General features: G+C 44.5%; 1 protein-coding gene across 1 annotated transcript in view; it reads left to right on the forward strand.

Annotated features, from left to right (window-relative positions):
• LOC142741277 (polymeric immunoglobulin receptor-like) overlaps positions 1–16,512 on the forward strand; it is a 134,752-nt gene that overhangs the window by 23,215 nt on the left and 95,025 nt on the right. The window contains exon 2 of the mRNA XM_075850672.1: positions 2,299–2,325. The gene's annotated coding sequence lies outside the window, so the exon portion shown is untranslated. The remainder of the gene's footprint in view (positions 1–2,298; positions 2,326–16,512) is intronic.

Consider the following 16,512-nt stretch of genomic DNA (forward strand, 5'->3'; position numbering starts at 1 on the left):
TACAGTGTTGGCCATTCATTCCAATGGCGGGCATGTAATACTACAGTACATATCCCCTGCAGAGGCCACTATCAGCTGTTTCAGAAGTTGAACCAGCTTTATAAGATAACCCCTTTCTTGACACATATATTATTACAGGTCAGACTTAAAGAGGCTCTGTCACCAGATTTTCAAACCCCTATCTCGTATTGCAGCAGATCGGCGCTGCAATGTAGATTACAGTAACGTTTTTGTTTTTTTTTAAACGAGCATTTTTGGCCAAGTTATGAGCATTTTTATATTTATGCAAATGAGCCTTTCTTAAGTACAACTGGGCGTGTTTAAAGTTAAGTCCAAGTGGGCGTGTATTGTGTGTACATCTGGGCGTTTTTACTTGTTTTACTAGCTGGGCGTTGTGAATAGAAGTGTATGATGCTGACGAATCAGCATCATCCACTTCTCTTCGTTAACACCCAGCTTCAGGCAGTGCACAGACACACAGCGTGTTCTCGAGAGATCACGCTGTGACGTCACTTCCTGCCCCAGGTCCTGCATCGTGTCGGACGAGCGAGGACACATCGGCACCAGGAGACAGAGGCTACAGTTGATTCTGCAACAGCATCGGCGTTTGCAGGTAAGTCGATGTAGGCTCTGTCGCCTGGTGCCGATGTGTCCTCGCTCGTCCGACACGATGCAGGACCTGGGGCAGGAAGTGACATCACAGCGTGATCTCTCGAGAACTGCCAGAAGCTGGGTGTTAACGAAGAGAAGTGGATGATGCTGATTCGTCAGCATCATACGCTTCTATTCACAACGCCCAGCTAGTAAAACAAGTAAAAACGCCCAGATGTACACACACAATACACGCCCACTTGGACATAACTTTAAACTCGTCCAGTTGTACTTAAGAAAGGCTCATTTGCATAAATATAAAAATGCTCATAACTTGGCCAAAAATGCTCGTTTTTGAAAAAAAAAAAATGTTACTGTAATCTACATTGCAGCGCCGATCTGCTGCAATACGAGATAGGGGTTTGAAAATCTGGTGACAGAGCCTCTTTAAGTGTATATCTAGTTTGGAGGCATTTAAACAATTTACATAAACGTCGTTCCTCTTATATGTTGTTAATAATAGAATTGCTTCCATTAGCAGGTTGAGATATATTAGAAAAGAAAACGGCAACTGGAGGAATAGAAAACTGTACCATCAGCAGGTTGCAGCTGTAAACAGTCTATAGACTGCTAATAGAGAATGAATGCAGAATTTGCTTAATTTTCTTGCTGTGTTATTTAAGTTCACAAAACAAATTTACAACATAAATTAAGTGTATCATCAGCGATATTTTGCTGCTTTAAGAAACCTTACAGACTTCTGAACCTCCTGACAATCTGAAGTTTTTTGGAGTACAAAATGTGCAATACGGTTCATAAATTTGATACAAGTTTGTGACAAGTTAGGCCAAACCTCTAAAAGACGCAATTGTGATGTTTAAGCTTAGTTCTGCTAAGAAAGTGTTCCCAACATGTCTGTGATGTGCAGTCAGCATATAGGCCAGGAATATTTCCCAATGCTTAGGGCAACGCGCCCAAAGACTCCATTAGCAAAATGTAAGCCAAAAGATTGCTTTTGACATATGTCTGGCCGGTATTTGGGTATACGTTTTTTAAATGTATTGAAGAGCGTAGTTGTCTACCCCTTTCAATTCAAAGGGTTCCCGTAAAAGGCTTAAATTATTCGGTATAGGGTTTTTTTTTGGTTGTTGTTTGTATTTACAATGGGAATTATAGGCATTAAGTCGTTTATATCTAAAGCATACCTTATGCATCATTCTTCAAATGTGCACACGGAGCCTATGCCCAAAACGCAGTGTGAACAGAGTCTTACTCAAGCTTTTAAAAATTATATTTGTCATAATTTAATTGATAATGGTAAATGTCTCTTTTTAATTCAAGTGCATGAAGTGCTCTCAGAGGTGCCAGGACCCAGATTAAGCCAGATATTTCTGTAACAATAGAACTATGGCTGGATTATAGGTTTAACCCAAAATTTTCATTTTACAGTCCATTTATTGGATTTTCCTAGGTAATTAAATGTACAACCAATGATGTAGGGGTAAAGCTCTTCAGAATAGCAGAACCTCTTAAATCAGGACTCACATAAGAGAAGAGTCCACAGTACATATTAGAAATGATATACAAATTACAGACATTTAGCATTTGTTTAGAACTCCTTTTATGTCCTAAACTGTAATTGTGTTTGTAGCTTTAAGGATTAACTTCAACTTCTAATGGTCTCTTTAATTGTTGTTTCATTTTTAGGTCTGAACGTTCCACAAGGGATTTGGAGTAAGTAAAAATACAAATATACGATGCATCAATTCTGGAAAGAAAAATATGCTCTGACATTACATAGTGCAGAGACATTGTATTATGTTTTATTATGTATTATTACTGAATTGCATAGCAGACGTGCCTGATAAGTAACAAGTAACAAGGATGCTTGCAAATTTTTTGGAACACCATGTTATATTTAAAGGGGATGGCTGGTTTTAAAAACCCATCTCAAATACCATATTGTTAATAGAGGAGTCAACTGCTCAGTTCCGTCTCTATTAGCGAGTTGCTGCAAAAAACATATCTCCCTCTGGAGGGTTCCACAATTATTTCAATAGAAACTAGTTAGGCTGGATTCACACGAGCATCATAGTAATGTACGACGCTAGGAGTTTTCAGACGTTTTTGAGTTTGCGTGTGAACATACCCTAAGGGCATGGCCAGACGTGGCATATTTCTGTAGACACTGTCCGCATCAATGGCGCACATAATATGCGTTGCAGATTCCGTTGCGCCTTTGACTAAAATGTGCAGTAAATTGATGCGGATTAGCCGTTGCATATTATATTATATCATTTCCTCTGTGGTGGTGGTAGAGGAGAATCGAACATTTGCTGCTGGTTTCCCCCACAATTTGCAGCTTATCTCTGGGGTTTACAGCAGTGATTATCTTATCGTCAAGGGACCTTTAAAACCCCACAATGCATTACTCCAGAGATATTAGCAAGCGCTCTATGACAATAGCCACTACAATCTGTGACTGAGAATATGAAAGATCTTTGGTTCCCCTTACAAAAATATATCAGCGTTCCCACTCACTGCGGAGGCCCCCCTATGAGCTAACCTCCCTGCTATTACAGTACAGTGCAGTACTACAGAGTATTGAGTACTCTTTACTCAAGCATACTGGTAAATATGTCGCCTGTGACCCCTCTAAAGATTATAATCTGGACAATTTCATAAAATATCATACACTATAAGATATTCTTGTGTCTCTGGACTGAAACATCAGTAACAACTTGGGTAGCTGGCTAGTATTACAATTACAAATGCATATTAATAACCTGGGCTCACTGCCTGCTCATCTAGCGAATAATGAAAAACATTGCTCCGCTCTATAATGAATTAATAAATGCACATAACTCCACCAATGATGAAATGGTAATGAGAAAAAGTGACAAACCTAAAAGATAGGTCATGCTGCAATACCATAAATTTCACAGGAAGATATTACGCACTCTTCTAGTCTTGCCTGTATATATGCAATTTCTGACAGTTTACTTACCCTACACAATACACATGTAAAGCCCACGGTCGCTGACCGCCGGATTCCCCCACTTAACGGCAGCCGCGACCGCAGGATTCTGAACCTCCGCCGGCCTGTGCGCACATTGGATGCTGGCACACATTGCTCACTCCTGCCGGCCTGTGCCTGTAGGGCGCTCGTCTCCAGTCTTAAAGGGCCAGCACACTCACCAGGAATATTGCCCCAAACCAATCCCAGTGCACCCTGGGAACTCTGCCCACTTCTTCATTGCCTAAGCAATGTTGTGTCTAACCCTGTGTTAGTCTGCAAAGGTTTCATAGGGTCTTCCTGAGTTCAATATCCATGTTCGGTGTCCGTTTCAAGTCCAGTGTCCGTGACAACTTCTGTATCCGTGTCCGGTGTCCGTGTCAGGTCCAGCGTCCATGATGACTTCAGCATCTGTGTCCGGTGTCCGTGTCAAGTCCAGTGTTCGTGACGACTACAGTGTCCGTGTACTGTATCCGAGACAAGTCTGATTATCCAGCACAAGCCAGTTTCCAATTGTCCAGCACAAGCCAGCTTCCGATAATCCAGCACAAGCCAGCTTCCAATAATCCAGCACAAGCCAGATTCCGATTATCCGGCACAAGCCAGCTTCCTATAGTCCGGCACAAGCAAGCTTCCTTTAAACCAGCTATCCAGGTACTCTCATCTAAGTGACTGTTACTGTATTAATTTGGCCAGCTGCTACTCCCTGTTACGGCGCAGTGGTCCAGTGGGTCCACATTCTCCACAGCCGTGACAACACGTAACATTACTATTCAGCAGGTCCTTCCCTGGACAAAATCTGAGGTTTCATCAAATCAGGCTCCAAGAGAAATATTGACATTTTTACCACACAGAATGGTCTTGGCAGAATCACAGACATTGGGCACTTTCCTAGAAATTAACTATCTTGCACCTTATGCCGTGTACTCAAGTTTTCCCAATATTGCTACAGCTATGCAGATAGTTTGCACCAGTTAACAAAATCCTTTGTGATAAAAATAATCAAGGATTTTCCTATCAAGTTCCTTATTAATCACAAAGGAAATACTTATACATTTAGAAACGTGGAGTAAGTCATAGCTCAACATTTCAATCCCCTGAACCACATTCCCTCCAACATTGTGCTCTTCTTTTCTTATACAACCAGACTGGACCACAGGGGAAAAGAGGCCTGATAACTTGATCAGCATCAAACCAAACATTTGGCCTGTTTGAGATTAGCATTTACCTGGTATAATAGCTTGAGAAAAGCCCCAGAGTGAGGGTTGAAATGTCGCTGCATGGGTAAATAAACACAGTTTTTGTATTTTTCTAACCTAGAGTGCCACCTCAACTTCTATTAGTTGTCAGTGGTACTAATGGAATCAGGAGTCAGGATTCCGTAGAGACGAGAACCCATACTGGATCCCCATATGCTTAGTGCTGTCGGAACATTTGCTTTATTACCTGGTATAATACATATTATTTAATACACCCTACAATGTGGAAGGGGAACATTGTCCAAGTTCATAAAGCCTATAGAAAATAGAGATCAGACTAGTCTGAGCTAGGCCTTTATTTCTCATGGGCTCCATGCCATCTCTTCCATATTTGATATCTGATACTCAAGGGTGGCATGTTATTTTGCAATGCAAGATTAAGAATAGCCAATGCACCCTAGTGAATTTAATGAATGTCTGCTTTCCTAACTCCGATTTTCTATCTAAACATATCTTTAAACTTATGAATATTGTACAATGAATATTGTACCTAATAAGCAGGTTAATTGGTTAAGTGTTGAATTCTATTTCAACACCAATACTCCTTCTGTTTCCAGTCCTTATATCTTATGGAATGCTGATAGTTATCCAAACTATCTCACATGATAAATTGACCAACTAACACACACCCTTATCTCAAACATAGATAATGGTAATATAACAGTTTTAGTAGACTACTTCTAGGAATACTATACATCTAGTGTTAATCTTGCTAAATCCACCACTCATCTATTTGAAAAATTGATGATTCTTTCTCATTTAGAAATTGTAGTAGCTACTTTTATCTTTTTCAAAGTCTTTATCACCCTCAAACTACTTTTAAACAGCTATGTTCTCAAGTCCTGATGGTTACTATAGAAAATGTACATAAGCTTCAAGTTGCAATATCTAACAAAGCAGCCGTGGAAAGCTCATTCCGCTTCCTGAGGCTTTCTGCTAACATAATTACATTACCCAAACATGGCAAGGAAGCAATATCACCGGCCAACTTCCAGCCTATATCACTTTTAACCCCTTCCCGTCGTAAACAACTTTCAGATTTTAATTGTAGTTTTTTTCCTCCCCACGTTCCAAAAGCCATAACGTCTTTATTTTTTCGTCGATATAGTACTATGAGGGCTTGATTTTTGCGGGACGAGTTCTAGTTTTTCATAGCACCAGTTTTTTTGCCATATAATGTACTAGGAAACGGGAAAAAAATTATTTGTGGGGTAGAAAATGAAAAAAAACAGCGATTCCTCCATGTTTTTTTGCGCGCAATTTTTACGGAATTCACTGTGCAATTAAAACAACATGTTAACTTTATTCTGTGGGTCAATACGATTATGGCGATACCAAATATATATAGTTTTTTCTATATTTTACTACTTTTACAAGTAAAAACGTAAGTGTAAAAAAGAAAATTTATTTTGTGTCGCCAAATTCCAAGAGCCATAACTTTTTTATTTTTCCGTCGATTAAGTGGTATGAAGTGGTATAAATGACAGCTTAGAGCATGATCTCGTGAGGTCACGCTTGCTGTTATTAAGTTCCACACAAACGTTATTGAAATTTAGGGATTGTGAATAGACATCGCGTCCTGGCTGGAAGCGATGTCTATTCACTCTCAAGACACTTCAGTAACGTTAATGTGTGATTAAGTGACAGCACATCATGATCTAGGAAAATCACTATGTGTTGAGTAAATTAATTGAAAGAACTGTATGACTCTGATTGGTCAGCGTCATACACTTCTCTTCACAACTCCCACTTGGTCAAAAGCGAAAAAACTCCCAGTTGGGCATTAAGAAAGTCATTAGTATAAATCTAAAATAGGTCATAACTCCGTCAAAATTGATCGTTTTTCGAAATAAAAAACACTGCTGTAATCTACATTACAGCGCCGATCACATTATGTAGAAGTTAGGCCACTTATAATGTGGTGACAGAGCCTCTTTCATTTGATAAAATATGCTGAATGTTCTGCACCAACTTTTCTTTTCTTAGCACTGGATACAAAAAAGTTGTTCAACAGAATTCAGTAAAAACTACTACTCTGGATTTCCATACTATAAACATCCCGATTCCTACAACATGAAGGCATAGACATTCCTTATTTCAGAAAATATTAGGCTATTATCCAACAGTAGATCAGTGTCCTCCAACCTTTTGTACCTTCTCACACTCAACTTTGAGTAATGGTCGGGAGCCACATTCAACTCACAAATGGAGGACAGACAATGTCGGCGTTGTATTGTAGTACATCAGTCGGAACTCAGGGCTCCTATGTTGAACCACACAGCTAGAGGTCTCAAGCCACTGGTTGGGGGCCACTTTTCAAGTATATCTAGGACACGTTGATGTTTCGGTATGTACTATAGAATTGTATAGAACGGCTGGCATTCATGATTAGCCATCACTTCATGCAACTACCCTTCAACTTGGAAGTCCATAGAAGAAGGAACAGATGACATGGTCCCCTTGTAACGTCTATGGCCGAGGACTGTCATTCAGTCTTACCCTCTGACGGCCGAGGCCATCAACGTCTGTGTTCTCAGCGGCATCTCCCTCCAGGGAGACGCTGGCACTCACTTCCGGGTTCTGAGACTGTTTCCCGAAGGGCGTGCGCCCGCGCGTGCATGGCCTTAAAGGGCCAGTACGCGTCCAGTTGTTAAAAAGCAGTAATTAGCGCAGAATGCTGCTGGACTATAAAAAGGGCTCTGCCCACTTGATCTTTGCCTGAGCATTTTTGTATGCCTAAAGTTTGTCTTGCATATGGTCTCCTAGTGTTTTCCAGTTCCCAGTGTTACCCGTTCATGCTGCCTGTATCCTGTATCCCGTGCTACCGTGCCTCTGTGCCATCTACAGTGAAAGTCAAGTCGTGTCTTCCGCTACATCTACTGTGCCATCTACAGTGAAAGTCAAGTCATGTCTTCCACTGCATCTACTGTGCCATCTACAGTGAAAGTCAAGTCGTGTCACCGCTACTGTCTACATTGCCTCAGGTACCCTTTCTGGACCATAAACATTATATTGTACCTAGTTGGCCAGCTGCTATCCCACTACACGGTATGGCCCAGTGGGTCCACACCCCGCCCAGTGACAGTACGCTTAGGCCATGAACCCTGCTGGTCAATTTAAAGGCCTGTCACCCTCCCAAGCCATGCATGCGGACCTGCAGGATCTGCGAGCACGACAGGATCAACTTCTTGTGGCAGTAGACTCCATGGCACAACAGCTAGGGGTGTTAGCTGTTTCCTTCCCTGCTCCAGTTCATTCTCCTCCGTTTGATCCTCCTGCTACACCTCCTGGCAGCTCCGATCCTGATCCGCGGTTATCGTTGCAATTGCTACCACGTGCAGGGGATTTCTTAACCAGTGTCATAGCCCCTTTACCCTGCACGCCAGAGCATTCCTGTCAGACGCAGCCAGGATCACCTTCATTGTCTCTCTACTTGCCGGCAAGGCTCTGGCATGGGCGAACCCAATCTGGGAAAGACAGGGACCCGAGACTTCCAGGAGTTTGTGCGGATATTCCGTACCATGTTCGAAGAGCCTGGACGAGTCTCATCGGCAGCCACTGCTATGTTGAACCTTCGCCAGGAGGACGCCTCCGTGGGCGAATACACCATCCAGTTCGGGACCCTGGCAGGAGAACTGTCCTGGAACAATGAGGCACTGGTAGCTTCCTTCTGGCATGGTCTATCATCCGCGATCAAGGACGAACTTGCTGCTCGGAATCTACCATCTTCCTTGGACGACTTGATTCTACTTGCCACTCGAGTGGACATAATGTTTAGAGAGAGGTCTCAAGAAGTGTGACAAGAGAGACAACTTCCTAGACTGGCGCCTAACTTCCAGCAACCCCTCTTGCCTTCTTCTTCTGCTTCACCCAAGATCCCGATGCAGGTGGATCGGCCCAAGCTGACAGTACAGGAGAATATGCGCAGGCGCACCTCTGGACTCTGTCTATATTGCGGCCTCGCTGGCCATGTCGTGCGTCTGTGTCCACAGAAGCCAAAAAAAAAACAACACCTAGGATTGGTTGGAAAGACAACCCTGCGTGATACAGCATTTAATAGAGAACTCTCCTGCAAACTGTTCATTCCTGTGACCATCGTCGCTGGCGAGAGGCCCCATCCGGTCTCTGCCTATCCTGAGAAGGTAAAGGCTGTCCTGGAATGGCCCCGCCCCCAAAGGCTTAAGGGCCATACAAAGCTTCCTAGGATTCGCCAACTTCTACCGGCTGTTGATTCCCAACTTCTCTTCATTGACTGCTCTCATCTCTACTCTTACCAAATAGGGCATGCATGCCAAGGTGTGGACTCCGGAGGCAGAGGCTGCGTTCAAAACCTTAAAGAAGGCATTCATGTCAGCCTCAATTATTCATCATCCCGATGTATACCTACAGTTTTCGTTGGAGGTGGACGCCTCCTCTGTTGGTGCTGGCGCACTCTTGTTCCAGAAAGGTTCGAAAGGCAAGACTGTGGCTTAAGGGCCATACAACGCTTCCTGGGATTCGCCAACTTCTACCGGCTGTTCATCCCCAACTTCTCATCTTTGACTGCTCCTATCTCTACCCTCACTAAAAAGGGTATAAATGCTAAAGTGTGGACTCCGGAGGCAGAAGCCGCATTTGAATCCTTAAAGAAAGCCTTCACGTCAGCCTCTATTCTGCACCATCCTGATGTATCCCTACAGTTTTCGTTAGAGGTGGACGCTTCCTCTGTTGTTGCTGGTTCACTGTTGTTCCAGAGAGGATCGAAAGGCAACGCTGTGGTATGTGGCTACTACTCCAAGCTGTTTTCTCCCGCAGAGCGCAACTACTCGATTGGGGATCGGGAGTTACTGGCCATCAGGCTGGTCCTGCAGGAGTCTTCATGGACCACAAGAACCTAACCTATCTTCAGATGGCCCAACGGCTGAATCCTCGTCAAGCCAGCTGGTCGCTGTTCTTTGCTCGGCTCCAGTTCGAGCTCCACTACCAACATGCTGACAAGAATGTGAGGGCCGATGCCTTGTCTAGGTTGTTTGAAACAGAGGACACTGTGGAGTCCCCAAAGAATATTATCGACCTTTCCTGCATCTATTCTGTTAACCCTTTGCAAGTTAGTGACATTCCTCCGGGAAAGACTTTTGTACGTCTGGCAGACAGAGGAAGAATCCTTCGCTGGGTTCATAGTTCTAAGCTGGCAGGCCACATGGGTGCCCGTAAGGCCCGATACCTAGTTGCCCATCAGTTCTTGTGGCCTACACTGCCCAAAGACATCACGGACTTTGTCTCCTCCTGTACGGTATGCGCAGCAAATAAAGTTGCCCACTCCAGACCAGCTGGTCTGCTCCAACCACTGCCTGGGCCTGATGCCCCATAGCGACATATTGCAATGGACTTTGTTACTGATCTGCCTCTCTCTGCTAGATGCAGTGTGGTCTGGGGGGGTGGTGGATCGATTTTCCAAAATGGCTCATTTCGTTCCACTGACTGGCCAGCTTTCTGCTGTTCGACTGGCTGATCTCTTCATTCAACACATCTTCCGGCTGCAAAGCTTGCCTCTGCATATTGTCTCGGATCGAGGGGTCCAGTTCACCTCAAAGTTCTGGAGAGCACTCTGCTGCCTCCTCGGTGTATAGTTGGACTTCTCCTCGGCTTATCATCCTCAGTCCAATGGACAAGTCTAAAGGGTTAACCAAATTATGGAGAACTATCTGCGGCACTTTGTCTCCAGACAGCATGATGACTGGGTGCAGCTGCCCCATGGGCTGAGTTCTTCTATAATAACCATACTAGTGAGTCCACCACCTCCAGTTCGCTCTTCATCGTCTATGGCCAACATCCTCGTATACCTCTTCCTGTCTCTACTATGTCCCAGGTGCCTGCAGCTGACTTCAGGGACTTTCTGCAGATATGGCAGGAGACACAATCTTCTATTCTGCTGGCATTAGAAGACAAGAACATCCCAAGTTTCTTCCAGGTACAAAGGTCTGGTTGTCTTCCAGGAATATCCGGCTGTGGATATTTGTTCAGACTTACCCTCTGATGGCCGCGGCCATGGACGTCTGTGTTCTCGGTGGCATCTCCCTCCAGGGAGATGCTGGCACTCACTTCCGGGTTCTGAGACTGTTTCCCAGAGGGCGCGCGCCCGCGCGTGTACGGCCTTAAGGGGCCAGTACACGTCCAGTTGTTAAAAATCAGTAATTAGCCCAGAATGCTGCTGGACTATAAAAAGGGCTCTGCCCACTTGATCTTTGCCTGAGTGTTTTTGTATACCTAAAGTTTGTCTTGCAAATGGTCTCCTAGTGTTTTCCAGTTCCCAGTGTTACCCGTTCCTGCTGCCTGTAACCTGTATCCCGTGCTACTGTGGTACTGTGCCATCTACAGTGAAAGTCAAGTCGTGTCTTCCGCTGCATCTATTGTGCCATCTACAGTGAAAGTCAAGTCGTGTCACCGCTACTGTCTACATTGCCTCAGGTACCCTTTCTGGACCATAAACATTGTATTGTACCTAGTTGGCCAGCTGCTACCCCGCTACATGGTACGGCCCAGTGGGTCCACACCCCGCGCCATGACAGCCCTGTTCTACTGATCGCTGGCGGCCTTGGCCGTCATACCCTCCCGATTTAACATTTTAAATCTACACTGCATTCCAAATTATTATGCAAATGTTATTTTTTGCTGATTTTCCTAAATAGTCGATGCAAATGACAGTCAGTATAATCTTCAAGCCATCAACCGTTTGAGTATAATGCAAATTTTATTGAACAAATCTCCTAATGATAACAGATTTTTTTTTTAGAAGTAGAAAACTCAAAATGCACTGTTTCAAATTATTATGCACAACAGAGATCAAAACATTTTAAAGGTTGTAAAGAGAACTAAAATGGTAATTTGTTGAATTTGCAGCATCAGGAGGTCATATTTACAGAAATCAAAAGCTCTTTCAATCAAAAAAAACTTAACAGGCCAAGTTACATGTTAACATAGGACCCCTTCCTTGATATCACCTTCACAATTCTTGCATCCATTGAATTTGTGAGTATTTGGACAGTTTCTGCTTGAATATCTTTGCAGGATGTCAGAATAACCTCCCAGAGCTTCTGTTTTGATGTGAACTGCCTCCCACCCTCATAGATATTTTGCTTGAGGATGCTCCAAAGGTTCTCAATAGGGTTGAGGCCAGGGGAACATGGGGTGCCACACCATGAGTTTCTCTCCTTTTATGCCCATAGCAGCCAATGACACAGAGGTATTCTTTGCAGCATGAGATGGTGCATTGTCATGCATGAAGATAATTTTGCTACGGAAGGCACGGTTCTTCTTTTTGTACCACGGAAGAAAGTGGTCAGTCATAAACTCTACGCACTTTGCAGAGGTCATTTTCACACCGTCAAGGACCCTAAAGGGGCCTTCCAGCTCTCTCCCTATGATTCCAGCCCAAAACATGACTCCGCCACTTCCTTGCTGACGTCGCAGCCTTGTTGGGACATGGTGGCCATTCACTAACCATCCACTACTGCATCCATCTGGACCATCCAGGGTTGCACGGCACTCATAAGTAAACAACACGGTTTGAAAATTAGTCTTCATGTATTTCTGGGCCCACTGCAACCGTTTGTGCTTGTGAGTATTGTTTGGGGGGGGCCAAATAATAGCTTTATGCACACTTGCAAACCTCTGGAGGATTCTACACCTTGAGGTTCGCGGGACTCCAGAGGCACCAGCGGCTTCAAATACCTGTTTGCTGCTTTGCAATGGCATTTTAGCAGCTGCTCTTCTAATCCTATTCATTTGTCTGGCAGAAACCTTCCTCATTATGCCTTTATCTGAACGAACCCGTCTGTGCTCTGAATCTGCCACAAATCTTTTCACAGTACGATGATCACGCTTAAGTTTTCTTGAAATATCCAATGTTTTCATACCTTGTCCAAGGTATTGCACTATTTCACGCTTTTCGGCAGCAGGGAGATCTTTTTTCTTTCCCATATTGCTTGAAACCTGTGGCCTGCTTAATAATGTGGAACGGTCTTCTTAAGTCATTTTCCTTTGATTGGGCACACCTGGCAAACTAATTATCACGAGTGTCTGAGATTCATTACAATGATCCAAAGAGCCCTAAGACACAATACCATCCATGAGTTTAATTGAAAAACTAATAATTCAATGTTTATGACAATTAAATCCAATGTGCATAATAATTTGGAACACGGTGTAGGTGATAAATGTTGATAGTGGAAAAACCCCATCAAGCTGACAGGGCAAAAGGAAATTGTCCACTTAATTGTCCTTCCCCTAATGATTTTATATACTGTGCTCTGTAATATAGAACTGAAAAATTGGAAGGTGTTACTAAAATTGGCAACCTATCCTGGCTTAAGCTCTGTAATAGAGACTTCTACAAATATCTAAAACTTTGACATATGTTCAACAAAATATGTTTGACTAATATTTCCCACAAATGTATTTTACTTCTAGTTATCTACTCTGAAATATTTCAAGGGTACTTCCAAGTTTTAAGATGTCTCTAATGCTTAACCATTCTCTAAAACCTACTTCATATGCAAATACCAACTCTTGCTGGCATGGCCGGACTGGGACCTAAAATCAGCCCTGGTATTTTTAAGCACATAGGCCCACTGCAGGCCATACTCAGCCGCCAGTTTTGGGCTGGAGTACATGAGACCACTTTTCCACTATACAAGACATGGGGAGATTTATTAAAACAGGTGTAAATAATAGAGGAATAGTACCTGATAGTTCCAACTCCAACAAATCCACTGCTCTTCCACGAGAATAATAAACATGCTCACTATTCTAGAGTATTTATTTTTGCGGCGCGGGAAAAAATTCATGCAGACTTCTTTCAGCTGCATTTGAATGGGGTATAAAATAGCCCATTCACTTGTAAGGGATGCAGAATGTTAGTGGATTTGAAAGGGATTTAGGTGTGGAATCAGGGGCTTAGTCCTAATCAAATCCTGATTGCGTGGCCATGGCCTAATACTGACGTATAAAGATTGCAAATTATACCATTATACAATGCTAAAATATCACCATACTGTAACTAAATAGTATGATTTATATTTTATATTTAGCCATATACACACACACACTCACATGCTGGACACATGATGCACAGATGCAACCCAGAAGCTGGACACATGCTGCATTTGTGCCACTCACACCTAGGACACATGCCCACACACACCACTCACACCTAGGACACATGTCTGTGCACAACACTCACATCTACAACATATGCGCACGTACACCACTCACACCTAGGACACATGCGCACGCACACCTAAGGACACATCCGCATGCACACGTATGGACACATGCGCATGCACACCTCTTACACCTAGAACACAACCCTCACTCACACCTAGGACATATGCTGCACATGCACCACTCACACCTAGGACACATGCACACACACAACATTCACACCTAAGACATATGCCGCAGGTTGTCTACCCACACCAAGAACACATGTTGAACATGCACTACTCACACCTGGCACAGATGCTGCACATACCACTCACATGCTAAACACGTACCAGACATTAGACACATATCGCACGGACTACTTACACTAGACACATACTGCACACACCACACAAATGCTAAACACATACCTCACATAACACTTACACACTAGACCTATACCACACATACCACTCACACTGAAAATAACACCATATAATGCCACTAATACATTAGAAGATGACACAAAACTCACAAATGCATATTTGTGCTCAGGGGTCAGTAGAAAGAGCAAGCCCATCACTGATTGGCTGATGCTCAGCCAACCAGCATTAGGTTTGATTTGTACATGCAGACTGGGCAGGTACTTATTCTCCTTTTGCTCTGCGGCACCAGAGACGTGATGTAATGGCAGGAAGGAGGTGAAGGGAACAAGTGAGCCCTAATCTACCCACCGCCCTGTCCCTGCCTACTTGCAACGACCCGCCCTAGGCGACGGGGTACAACTTGGCGGCGGTCCCTACACTGTCTAAGTGCAAGGGAGTACAAACAGGGAACACGCAAGGAAAGGGGCAGTAGCCCAAGGAACGCCGCGAGGAAACGGAGCGGTGAATGAGTCAGTCAGGATCAGGATGTAGTGGAGTATACCAACGAGAGCACGGAGCAGGAAGCAAGCCAGGGGCAAAGCGAAGCAGGATAAGCGGAACTGAAGCAAGGCAGAAGCACGGCAGAAGCAGGCTGGAGCAAGGCAGCAGTGGGGCCAGGAATCCAAGAAGAATAACAAGCACTGAGGAAGAGAACATGGCAGGTATAAATGGACAGGGGGCGGAGCTAACTCCGACTGACCAGGCCGCGATAGGCTCTCCCACTCCTGAGCCTGCCACCCTGGTTGGTGGGAGCCGGTGTCAGTCTAAGAGGTCTGGCCTCAGGTGTCGACTGATTAATCCCGGGAGTATACACAGACGTAGTACCTGGCAGATCCTTTACAGTACTCCCCCTTTTATGAGGGGCCACCGGACCCTTACTAAGAGGACCCGGTTTAGTGAGGAAGAGAAGGTGGAACCTCATGATCAATACCCCAGCGTGAACATCACGAGCAGGTACCCAAGTCCTCTCCTCCGGCCCGTATCCTCTCCAATGGACCAGGTACTGGAGGGAGCCCTGGATCATCCTACTGTCCATAATCTTGACCACCTCGAATTCCACCCCCTCAGGGGTGAGAACGGGAACAGGAGGTTTCCTCGAGGGGGACCAGGACGGGGAGCAGCGTTTAAGGAGGGAGGCATGGAAGACGTCATGTATGCGAAAGAATGGGGGCAGCTCCAGACGGAAGGATACAGGGTTGAGGACTTCAATGATCTTATAAGGTCCAATAAATCGGGGAGCAAACTTCCTGGACGGGACCTTAAGGCGCAAGTTCCTGGACGACAACCAGACCAGATCCCCGACGACAAACCGGGGGTTAGCAGAACGTCTACTATCAGCCTGAATCTTTTGTACGCTCTGGGACGCCTCTAGGTTCTTCTGAACCTGGGCCCAGACTGTGCACAGTTCCCGATGAACGTCCTCTACCTCGGGATTATTGGAACAACCAGGAGAAACGGAGGAGAACCTTGGGTTAAACCCGAAATTACAGAAAAACGGGGAGACCCCTGACGAGTTACTGACCCGGTTATTCAGGGAAAATTCGGCAAGGGGAAGGAATGAGACCCAATCAAATTGACAGTCAGAGATGAAACACCTTAAATATTGTTCCAGGGATTGGTTAGTCCTTTCCGTTTGGCCATTTGTTTCGGGATGGAAGGCGGAGGAGAAGGACAGATCAATCTCCAACTTTTTACAAAAAGCTCTCCAAAATAAGGAAACAAATTGTACCCCTCCGTCAGAAACGATATTGACTGGGGCCCCATGGAGACGCAAGATGTGTTTAACAAACAAAGAAGCTAACGTCTTGGCGTTAGGTAGTTTCTTAAGGGGCACAAAGTGGCACATCTTGCTGAAGCGGTCTACTACCACCCACACCACCGACTTGCCCTGAGATGGAGGCAAATCGGTGATAAAATCCATGGAGATATGGGTCCAAGGTCTCTGGGGAATGGGCAAGGAACGTAGTAAGCCCGCAGGTCGGGACCTAGCACAAACCTCACAAGCGGCGACGTAAGCCCTAACGTCTTTAGGCAACCCAGG

Source organism: Rhinoderma darwinii, chromosome 2, assembly GCF_050947455.1.
Source record: "Rhinoderma darwinii isolate aRhiDar2 chromosome 2, aRhiDar2.hap1, whole genome shotgun sequence".
NCBI classification, from domain to species: domain Eukaryota; kingdom Metazoa; phylum Chordata; class Amphibia; order Anura; family Rhinodermatidae; genus Rhinoderma; species Rhinoderma darwinii.